General features: G+C 25.6%; 1 protein-coding gene across 3 annotated transcripts in view; it reads right to left on the reverse strand.

Moving 5' to 3' along the window:
* Positions 1–12,500, reverse strand: part of LOC145241987 (protocadherin beta-2-like) — a 124,160-nt gene that overhangs the window by 105,904 nt on the left and 5,756 nt on the right. The window contains exon 1 of one of the 3 annotated variants that reach the window (XM_080104865.1): positions 2,560–2,800. The exons of the other annotated variants lie outside the window; for them this stretch is intronic. The gene's annotated coding sequence lies outside the window, so the exon portion shown is untranslated. Of the gene's footprint in view, positions 1–2,559; positions 2,801–12,500 lie in introns of those variants that run through there. 3 annotated transcript variants of the gene reach the window in all.

Consider the following 12,500-nt stretch of genomic DNA (forward strand, 5'->3'; position numbering starts at 1 on the left):
ATTTCAAAGTTAAATGCTTCTCATCAGAAAAGGAGAAAAGCCACTTGGCAAAAAAACAAAAACAAACCCTAACTTATACAAACATACAATCATATATATATATATATATATATATATATATATATATATATATATATATATATATATATATGATAGCTTTTAGATTATCATTATCATTATTATTGAATGTTATAATGTGTCAAGGCCATATCACAAGAGATGTGGGTGCGGATATAGGGGTGAGTAAAACGGTAAAGTAATAGATACAGTATTATATATATATATATATATATATATATATATATATATATATATATATATATACATGGAGATATGATTTACGAGAGCCAATCCCTTGGCTTAGGGGTAGAACTGTCGACTATCGGCTGAATTATTATATGTTCGATTCCTGGCTTGAAATAGGTGCTATATATATATATATATATATATATATATATATATATATATATATATATATATATATATATATATATATATATATATATATATATATATATATGAATTAAAAGACAGGCAATGAAACACTGATAATTGACATCTTTTCTACTTCATGTTATTCTAGTGTATGGATTATGGCAGTACAGCTGAAAGAGACTGAAGTAGGCTGGGTCGGTTGTCTATGAGATCGAAGCGCGCTCACAAACGCACTATACACTTTGATGGTGAAACGATTGTTGTTATTACAATTCTCTCTCTCTCTCTCTCTCTCTCTCTCTCTCTCTCTCTCTCTCTCTCTCTCTTTATCATGCTGTTCTGTCCATCTCTGTATTCATTCTCTCTCTCTCTTTCTCTCACACACACACACACACAAATAATATTATCCTCCTCATCTTTGCCGGCATTATTTAGCCTACTCAGGCCAAGTGGCACCGACGAAAAGCCCTATCAATTGTGATAAATTACATTAAATAGCCCTCCTCTGCCGGTGTAAAAGACATTCTCACATCGCAGGGAGGACAGAGGTGAGAGAACTGACAGAAGTAAAGAGGGGGGGTGGAATGGAAAGAGACTAAAAAAATCTAGAGAAAAAGTAGAAAGTGAGAGAATTAATGTAGTAATAAAAAAAAACAAGAGAGAAAGAGAGAGAGAGGGGGGTGGGGGGAGAGCGTATGCAGGCATAAGAGAGACAGAGAGAAAAAAAAACAGCAGAAAGAGAGGTGTAGACGAGAGGGAGAGGGGGGGGATAACGAGATAGAGAAAGCGACCGAGAAAGAGAGAAAAAGAAAGCATAACAGAGAGGGCTCGACTTGTTCAAAGCCTTTTATTGTATGCTTTTCTTTACTAATATATATATATATATATATATATATATATATATATATATATATATATATATATATATATATATATATATATAAACTTGTATCATCGTTCTTCAGAGTATATAAAGAGAGAGGGGAAAGAGATGCAATATGCATCTGTAAGACAATGTGGTAAATGCTACTAATAAAATATGTACACATAGATTTGTTTCAAACATACATACGCAGATGCAACCAGTATGTGTATTTTGTTATTTAGTCAGGGTATTTGTTATTTATATATACACGCACATATATTAACGCTGATTAGTTCGATGATAGTGAAAGTGAAAACGAGTCCTTCTTCGTACCAGTTGTTCGAGATAGTAGTTGTAGCTTTATCAGCAGCAACAGACGAATGAAGCCGACTCTTAAAAATATCCACCGTGGTTTGTTATGGATTTTAATGAAATTATTAACGAAGATTTACGCGCGTGCACACACACACACACACACACACACACACACACACACACACACACACACACACACACACACACACACACACGCATGTGGAATGAAGGAAAACATTTTTGTGTTGTTTGCTTGTTATAAACATTTTTGATTATACTACAAAGCTCTACTCATGCATTGAGCACTGTTGAAGTAAATACTGAAACAAACGTGTATACATATTATATTATCCTACAATATTAGTATATATATATATATATATATATATATATATATATATATATATATATATAAATAATATATATGTATATATATTAGATTATCCTATAATATTAGATTAGTATATGTGTGTGTGCGTGTGTGTGTGTAATGAAAATTAGTTTCTCAAAATTATAACAGAACTGAATAAAAGAAAGCGGGTCTTGCACACACATATAGCTCAATATCCTTTCAGATAAGAGCTGTATACATATAAGGAAATAATATTTAATAGTGTTATACAAAAATCAAAGGTAAACCCAGACAACAAACTGTGCACACTCTAATATGATTTTCTGTAGAGCTTTATGAAAAAAAAATCAATCAATCAATACAATAAACATACACACATAGAGAGAGATAAATACATAGTTAAAATAAGCTTATAACACTGTAATTATATATATATATATATATATATATATATATATATATATATATATATATATATATATATATATATATATATATATATATTCCTGCATAAAGAAAGGGAGAAAGACTGCCCTCTTGCTGTTAGTGCTTGCTGCTACTATGCTCAGAACATATCATAAAAACTAGATACCTGTGTGAAGTTTGAAGCCAAATGATTGCAATAAAGAACTGGTAAAGATGTCACCGTGTTTGCACGGGCACCTGCGATTATTTACGAGCGTTCATTACTCTTTTGTTTTCTGCTTTTTTGTGTGTTTTGTAAAGAATAAAATAATAAAATTGAATTTAAAAGCGCTCTGTAGTGCAAATAGTGCAGAGAAACATCGGTATTTCGAAATTAAAAATGCAAGCTACTGTAATAAGAAAACAACAAAAAAAGATACACTCTTGTTTGGTTTCGGTCGTAATAAAAAAAAATGAGGAAAAAAATAACAATTTCAGTTTTAATAAAAAAGAAAATTTAACGATGCAACATATTATTAAAAAAAAAAAAATAGTGCATTCAGAGTGATTGATTCTTAACATCTGGTTTATTGGTAGCCACGTACAGTAGTAGCTGATGATGGAGTACGAGAGAAATAGAGGAGGGAAGGGGACTATATATCTCCTTCAGTACAACTAATAAAACCCTGTTTTTGTTGTTGTTTTCCCCCACCCCATCGCCCGCCTTAAAAATAAAACAAACAAATTTATATGTTTCAGAAATCTTTAGATAGCGAATGATAATGTATATTACTTAAACTATTATTTCCATCTTGGTTTTGATATTCACAAGGTTTCGGCCGTTATAACCTCCGACCTTCTTCATTTGATGTAGTTGTCGTGTCCTCCTCTGTCTGTCCGTGCGTCTCATATTCATAAATCTCTCTCCTTCTCTCTCTCTCTGTCTCTCTCTCTCTCTCTCTCTCTCATTCTCTTTCCAGTTGTGCGTTATAGCTGTGTTGTTAATAATAATAATAATAATAATAATAATAATAATAATAATAATAATAATAATAATAATAACAACAACAACAACAGCAACAACAACCTACCCCCATTAACAAACTCCAAGGCCAGAGGTGAGGGGGAACGAAGGAGGATAAATTTCAACCACCGCCGCCATTACCCTCCCCGCTCTCGACTTAGATTTTTCACGGATCCTTCACATCATTCTAATAACATTTAATAAGGTTATCATTATTCTTTTTTTTTTTTTTTTTAATTTTTAAGATACAACTATATGCACAGATATTCGATGTCTGCTACAAATGTTTGCGTTTAAAATAAACCAACAGAAAAGAGACAAGACGGTCGGTTTTCGAAGATGACAGCAGCAGACGATTGTTTTTCAAAGGTTTTAAAACCATTTTCTAAAGAATCAATCAACCATGTCTCCCTTTCCTCCTCTTTCCTATTTGTATATAAAAAAATAGGTTAGCTTTCGATATTCTGACCTTAGTGTTGCGTTTTTTTACTTTCTTTATATATCAGCTATTATTATTATTATTATTATTATTATTATTATTATTATTATTATTATTATTTATTTATTTATTTATTTATTTATTTTAGTTTGAGGTGCATTGCTTTTATGTAAAACATACTTGACATTTTTTAAATGTAAGAATGCGATTTGTTTTTCATAATAGATCATATATACATAAATGAAACGTAAAATGTATTCAAAATCAAAATAATACATTAAAATAGGTTTGTAGAGTTTCCAGTATTTATTTCAGTAGCTTTCAATGCATAATAGTGCAAGAGCGTAATATATATATATATATATATATATATATATATATATATATATATATATATATATATATATATATATATATATATATATATAGGTTACAAGAGCTACAAGAAAAAATCCAAGACAAACTTAACTTAATTTCATTATAAATTAATTTCAACCTATGTGCTAGTAAGGTCTGTAGCTGACTTTATATAATATATATATATATATATATATATATATATATATATATATATATATATATATATATATATATATATATTATATATATATATATATATATATATATAATGCTCTTTTACTATTATAGCATCACGGAAAATCTCAAAACATCTTCATATTAATATATTATTTTGTTTTGGGTATATATATATATATATATATATATATATATATATATATATATATATATATATATATATATATATATGTGTATATATATATATATATATATATATATATATATACATATAATATATACATATATATATATACATATATATATATATATATATATATATATATATATATATATATATATATATATATATATATATATATGTATATATATATAGTCATCCACATACAGAATTTTTTTAGGTTTTCCCTTAGTAAATAGTTTTCATTCAATATAAAAGAAGTTAGTACTCTAAAATGATAGCGAAGTCATAGAATGATAATAATATCACCGTTATTGATGTGTCAAGGTTTCGGCCTATGGACTTATCAGACCCAACTGGGATCGTTTATAAAAGTGGTTGATCGATTTTATGGTGCTGTCACTTGGTACAAAATTATTTTTTACTAGATTTTAAAAAAAAATCTTTGGTTTTCCTATTAATACGTTTCAAGAAAAGTCACTATTTTTTGATAATTGCAGGGTACGTATGTAAATTAAATTCTAAAAACCGCCAACAAATATTTCGATTTATTTTAAAAAAAAATCAATTGAAACCAAAATAATAAAAAAATCTATTTATAAGCAAATTTTATCCAAATTATGGTTCCTGACTTAATTTTCATAAACTGAAAATAAATACATTTTTCCCGCCTATTTTCGTTGTGATTACAATATTTGCCAACATCCTTGGCCTTTTGGCCAAGATCAAAGTGTAGTATCTGTTCCGGCAGATACTACACTTAAGATGGTTTGTACCAGTCAATGGAGGGGAAACCCTCTATACTGGGACAATTATTATTTTTGGTAACCAGAGTGCCCCCTTTTTGCCTACTTTTGGGGGAGCTGGTTTTTACCTCACATTAAAAACGGCCTTGTGCCTAATTTGCTCAGTGGGGGAGCAAATAAATACCATCTGTTCCGGCAGATGCTGCACTTAAGATAATTTGTACCAGTCAATGGAGGGGAAACCCTCTATACTGGGACAATTATTATTTTTGGTAACCAGAGTGCCCCCTTTTTGCCTACTTTAAGGGGAGCTGGTTTTTACCTCACATTAAAAACGGCCTTGTGCCTAATTTGCTCAGTGGGGGAGCAAATAAACACCATCTGTTCTTCAGATGCTGCACTTCCATTTCTTGTTCTCTTTCGGTGGAGGAGAAATCCTTCACGACTGAGACAATTTTTATTTTTGTACCTTTTCTCCACGTTAAAAAACGACCCTGGTGTCTAACTCTGTCCCGTGGGGAGGCATAGTAAATAGGTACAATATTTGCCAACATATTTTGCAGGTGAAAATAAGTATTCATTTATTTTTTAAAGAAATGATATTTTATTGTTTATGTTTTATTTATTTTTTAATATAAAAACTCTAAAATCACGAGTCTTAGTTTAGACTTGAATGAACCGAAAAATACAGATTTTATTTTGGGTTTGAAAACATTTTTATTTTTCACCCTTTTTTTAGCATCACATTAAACAGTTTAAATAAATGACATGTGGTGTTTGTTTTTGTATGCCTATTTTTTCTTCGTCACCAACACAAATGAAAACAAACAAGTATAGCAGACATCATAAGCTTCAAAACGTGCATACATTTTTATCACCCATTATTGACAAAAATATGTCAATGAGAAAAAATACATATAAGAAAACAAAAATGTGATTTTAATGTATTATCAAAAAAAAAAAATAAAATAAAAAATAAATAAATTTAAAATTATTAAAAAACAAAAGAATTTAATTATTAAAAATAAAAGATTGAAAACCGATTTTTTAAAGTCCAACAATGTTTGCAATTAAAAATTAAAAGCAAAAAAACTATTGGTGCCAAGTATGGAGAGAAGGGGGCCCCAGTTGTTCGGTTTCTTTAACAACTAACATTGTAATGTTACAAATATTTCCCCAGCTGAAATTCTAGCCTAATTTTAAATGTCATATCGTTGATGATAGCGTCTATTTTTAAAGAAATTTCAGCTATGTAGTATCGGGAATTCGTTCAGTCGGTCCAACCCCCTCACCTTAGCCGTAACCCCTACCCCCTCCTTGCACCCGCCCATTTTTATCTCTTTTCTTCCAATATCTTCGATTGCAAGTATATATACCCACTATCAGGCCTACATTATATATATATATAACTAATGTACACCCATTAACCCTTATCCTCGACTGGCTTCCGGGCCTTGATAAGTGATGATTCGTATGTAAATATTTTTATATATATATATATATCATGTATTTGTAGTAGTATGTATGTATATAGATACTTTATGCATTCTCTCTCTCTCTCTCTCTCTCTCTCTCCCCTCTCTCTCTCTCTCATTGTGTGTGTGTTAGAATGTTTACACTCATTGGAATGAAGAGCGTTTATAGAATTGAAGAGCTGAATCGAATAACATGGCTATTTATTTTCACTTTTCAACATCTTCGGAGCCAGATCAAGATGTAGCATCTGTTTTCAGTCTGAGCAAATCTTGTTTTCAATTTCTGTTCCAATCCAGAGAAACCATTTGGGGGGGAGCTGGCTTTTTCTTATGTTAAAATGAACCCCAAAAAAAAACAACCTTGTGTATAACTTTGCTGTCATGGAGCAGCAAGAAAACAGGGGTCACTTCTACAGCGTTCAGACTGGGATCAAACTGTAATAAATTACCAGGCATTATCTCCTTGTTCGGTGGGAAGATGAGTTTGTTTATAATCTTTCTCCCGAGGGAGTGCCGATGAAAGTATACAAATACCCGTCCATTAGCAGCTGAATGTTCCCTACCTTAAAAACCGTATCAGTGAATGGTAATATTATAAGTTTTTAATGTTTATTTGGAAAAATAAATTTATGAACTGTATATTTCCATCCTGCGTTAAGCGTTATTAATAAAACTTTACTAGAGATAAAGTACACAACACTAATGTATAAAATTGAAAGTTGTTTATTTGCTTTTTTTTACAAAAAAAGGCAAACTGACTTAAATATAATATTATAAACTAAAATTGAGATATTACAGATAATGATAATAATATTAATAATAATGATCATAATTATGATAATAATATTAATAATAATGATCATAATTATGATAATAGTAATAATAATAATAACAATAATAATAATAATGATAATAATAATGATAATAGTAATAATAATGATAATAATAATTATAATAATAATAATAACAATAATAATAATAATAATGATAATAATAATGATAATAATAATGATAATAATAATAATGATAATAATAATTATAATAATAATAATAACAACAATAATAATAATAATAATGATAATAATAATGATAATAATAATGATAATAATAATTATAAAAATAATAATAATAACAATAATAATAATTATAATAATAATGATAATAATAATGATAATAATAATATTAATAATAATGATAATAATATTAATAATAATGATAATAATATTAATAATAATGATCATAATAATGATAATAATATTAATAATAATGATCATAATAATGATAATAATATTAATAATAATGATCATAATTATGATAATAGTAATAATAATAATAACAATAATAATAATAATAATGATAATAATAATGATAATAGTAATAATAATGATAATAATAATTATAATAATAATAATAACAATAATAATAATAATGATAATAATAATGATAATAATAATGATAATAATAATAATGATAATAATAATTATAATAATAATAATAACAACAATAATAATAATAATAATGATAATAATAATGATAATAATAATGATAATAATAATTATAAAAATAATAATAATAACAATAATAATAATTATAATAATAATGATAATAATAATGATAATAATAATATTAATAATAATGATAATAATATTAATAATAATGATAATAATATTAATAATAATGATCATAATAATGATAATAATATTAATAATAATGATCATAATAATGATAATAATATTAATAATAATGATCATAATTATGATAATAGTAATAATAATAATAACAATAATAATAATAATGATAATAATAATGATAATAGTAATAATAATGATAATAATAATTATAATAATAATAATAACAATAATAATAATAATGATAATAATAATGATAATAATAATGATAATAATAATAATGATAATAATAATTATAATAATAATAATAACAACAATAATAATAATAATAATGATAATAATAATGATAATAATAATGATAATAATAATTATAAAAATAATAATAATAACAATAATAATAATTATAATAATAATGATAATAATAATGATAATAATAATTATAATAATAATAATAATTATAATAATAATGATAATAGTAATAATAATGATAATAATAATCGTAATAATGATTATAATAGTAATAATAATGATAATAACATTAATATATAATAATAATAATAGTAATAAAATTATGATAATAATAATAGTAATAATAATGATAATAATGTTAACAATAATAGTCATAATATTGATGATAATAATAATAGTAATAAAATTATAATAATGATAATAGTGGTAATAATGATAATAGTAATAATAATAACAATAATAATATAAATAGTAATAATATAATTATATTAATGATAATAATTATAATAGTAATGATGATAATAGCAATAGTAATATAGATAAAATATTAATAATAATAGCTATAATAATGATCATAATAGTAATAATAATGTACTCATAATAAATATAATAATAATATAGCAATATTAATGGTAATAATAATAATAATAATAATAATTGAAATAATAATGATAATAATAAAAATGACAATATGGATAATAGTAATGATAATAGTAATAATGATAATAGTAATGATAATAATAAAAATGGTAACAATAATGATAATAATGATTAATAATGATGCTAATTATAAAAATAATGATGCTAATTATAATAATAGTAATAATAATTATAATAATAACAACAATGATAAAAGTAATGATAATAGTTTAAATAATGATAATAGTAATACTAAGGAAAAAATAATAATAGTAAAATAAATGATTATAGTAATAATAATTATAACAATGATAATGATAAGAGTAATAATTACGATAATCGTCATAATAATAATGAATGTAATAATGATAATAATAATAATTAATATTATTATTATAATGAGGATGATAATGATGACGATGATGATAGTAATAAAAATGATAATAGTAGTCATAATAATGATTATAATAGTTGTAATAATGATAATGTTTGTGATAATACTAATTATAATAATAATTATAATAACAATGATAATAGTAAAAATAATAATGATGATAACAGTTTTAATAATAATAATAATAATGATAACAGTTTTAATAATAATAATAATAATAATAATAATAATAATAATAATGATGATCCTCGTGATAATGATAACAACAATAATATTATTGATGATAAAATAATAACAGTAACGATAATAATGATAATAATAAAATAATAATCGTGATAATAATAACAATAATAACAATAATTATAATAAAATATTATTAAACATTAAAATAAAAATAAACAGATTACTTTGAAATTTGATATGTTTTTTCATTAATTTATTGCAAAGGAAGACGAAGCAATTCATTCTTTCTTTTTCGACTGTTGCCAAAATATTAAAATGGTTGATTTGTTTACAACGAAACCAGAATGCATTCAGATGGATTTAATTTCAGAATTACTTTTTAAATATTTATATATTTTTTTAATTTTGTTTTAGTCTACGGTATTGCATTCATTGGTTTTAGTAAATAGTAAGTAAATAAATAAAATGTGTAAGTTACGTTGAGGTGAGAAAAACACAGACACACGAGAAGTGGTTGCACACTCTTATTAATATCAATACCTTTCGACTCTGGTGGTTAAATTTATAAATATTTTCTGATAGATGCATAGATAAATATATATTTTCAGTAGAAAAATTGGAACTCGAGGTATATTGGCTTTGACTTAAATTAGGATGCAAAAACTGAGGTTTATCGATATTTCAAAACTGGGGTATATAGTTAAAGGAAAATAATCAATAATGCAAGGGTAGTTCGATATACATCAATTGATTTGAATAATAAATGTTATTGGAAGAATAAAATGAGTTAAACCGAAAGTGAAAGTGAAAGTAGATAGTATAAATATGAAATAAATCTCTACTGGGGCACCAGCTGGTTATTGCAGACCCTGGCCAACTATAATTTATATATGCAACATTGGAAGTACAAGCGGACTGAAATAATTGAACTTATGGCTTGAATAAGGATGTCTTGTTAACAACTACGTAACAGATAATTGTTTTATTAACAATTCAAGCAAATCAATTAATTGGTTTGTTATCTTTTTAATTTCATCTAAAAAATTTTTTATGATAGATTGTCAGTAACAGAAAATGCGCTAAACAGTAGTATCATCCCGAATCTCCGTCATATTGAAACAGAAATATATATGCATACATACGTGTGTGTTTTTGGTTTGTTTCTAAACACACATCTGTATATTTATGCAAATGGGTATTTTATATATATATATATATATATATATATATATATATATATATATATATATATATATATATATATATATATATATGCAAATTTGATGAAAAATGAAATATACTATTGCATGCTTTAAAAATAATTGTATTCGATATCATTATTTATATTGCTATTTGCTTGCTACCATATCTATTTTTTTACTTTGCTTGCAAGTAATTTGAGAGTTTGTATTTCTAAAATTTAAAAATTCATATATAAATTTTTTTATTATTATTATTATTATTATTATTATTATTATTATAGAAGAGGAAGAAGAAACAAAATTTTGCGATCGTTCATCAGAATTTGCGAGCAACAACATTTGTTTGTTTTTTTTTCTTCCATTTTATTTGTACATTGCTAGCATAGTGTTGCCCGGGAATGTCGATTTTTTACCCTTCCCCGCTCCCCGTGGTACCATTTGTATGCTTTCTTTCTTACTGTTTCTAATCTATTTAAAATAAACGTTTTTTTTTGTTTTTTTTAGATTTCGTGGATTTTTTTTTCTTCTTATAATAAAGAAATGAGATAAAAAATAAAAAAAAATAAAAAAAAAAGAATGCGGTTTAAAAGAGAGAAGAAGCGAAAAAAAAAACGCAGAGAAGGAAGGGAGGGGGGGAACTGCTGATCGATTTTAAGCTGGAAAGTCGGTGGGCCTTGGAATCAAATAAAACAGGACTGAAAAAGCGAGTAGGGCGATTGTATGCAACTAAAGTCTAGATGATGGGGGAAGGGGTAACGAAGCACAACCCAACTAGGCATACACAACAGGGTTTTTCAAAGGTTTCTAATGACTTAAATAAACCATTAATTACTAAGAAGAGTAGTCACATTATAATGACTATAAGTTAATAAGTTGGTATGTATCTGTTCGGATAGTGCTCAATGCTAAAGTAGTTGTCAGTAGAGCTGGTGCATTTGTATGTTTTTAATTAATACTTGATTTCGATCCATGCGATCACCTCAGAGCAACTATCCTAGAAATAACTGTCATGTATAAATTTAAAGCCCCAGCTCTGCTAATAACTACTTCAAAATCTGTAATATATTTATATATATATATATATATATATATATTCTTTTTATCATTTTTCTTTTGCCTCCTGTTCCCCTTACCTCGCCCTTTTTTTAACCAAGTGAGATCTGTGACTTACTTGTAGTTTCATTAAATACTTTTATATGCAAAATCCGATCCTGCATTTTGCTAATCCATGCCCTCTGATGAGAAGGAGAGTATTTCTTCGAAACTCCGCGGATTAAGGACTATCCACTTATCTTGTGCTTCCTTTTTTAAAATTAAATATGTTTTTAACTCTTTTTCAAGATGTCTTTTAACATGTTTTATTAATCATTTGTTCATATATATATATATATATATATATATATATATATATATATATATATATATATATAT

Source organism: Euprymna scolopes, chromosome 21 (assembly GCF_053919585.1).
Source record: "Euprymna scolopes isolate OS-2025 chromosome 21, ASM5391958v1, whole genome shotgun sequence".
Lineage (NCBI taxonomy): Eukaryota > Metazoa > Mollusca > Cephalopoda > Sepiida > Sepiolidae > Euprymna > Euprymna scolopes.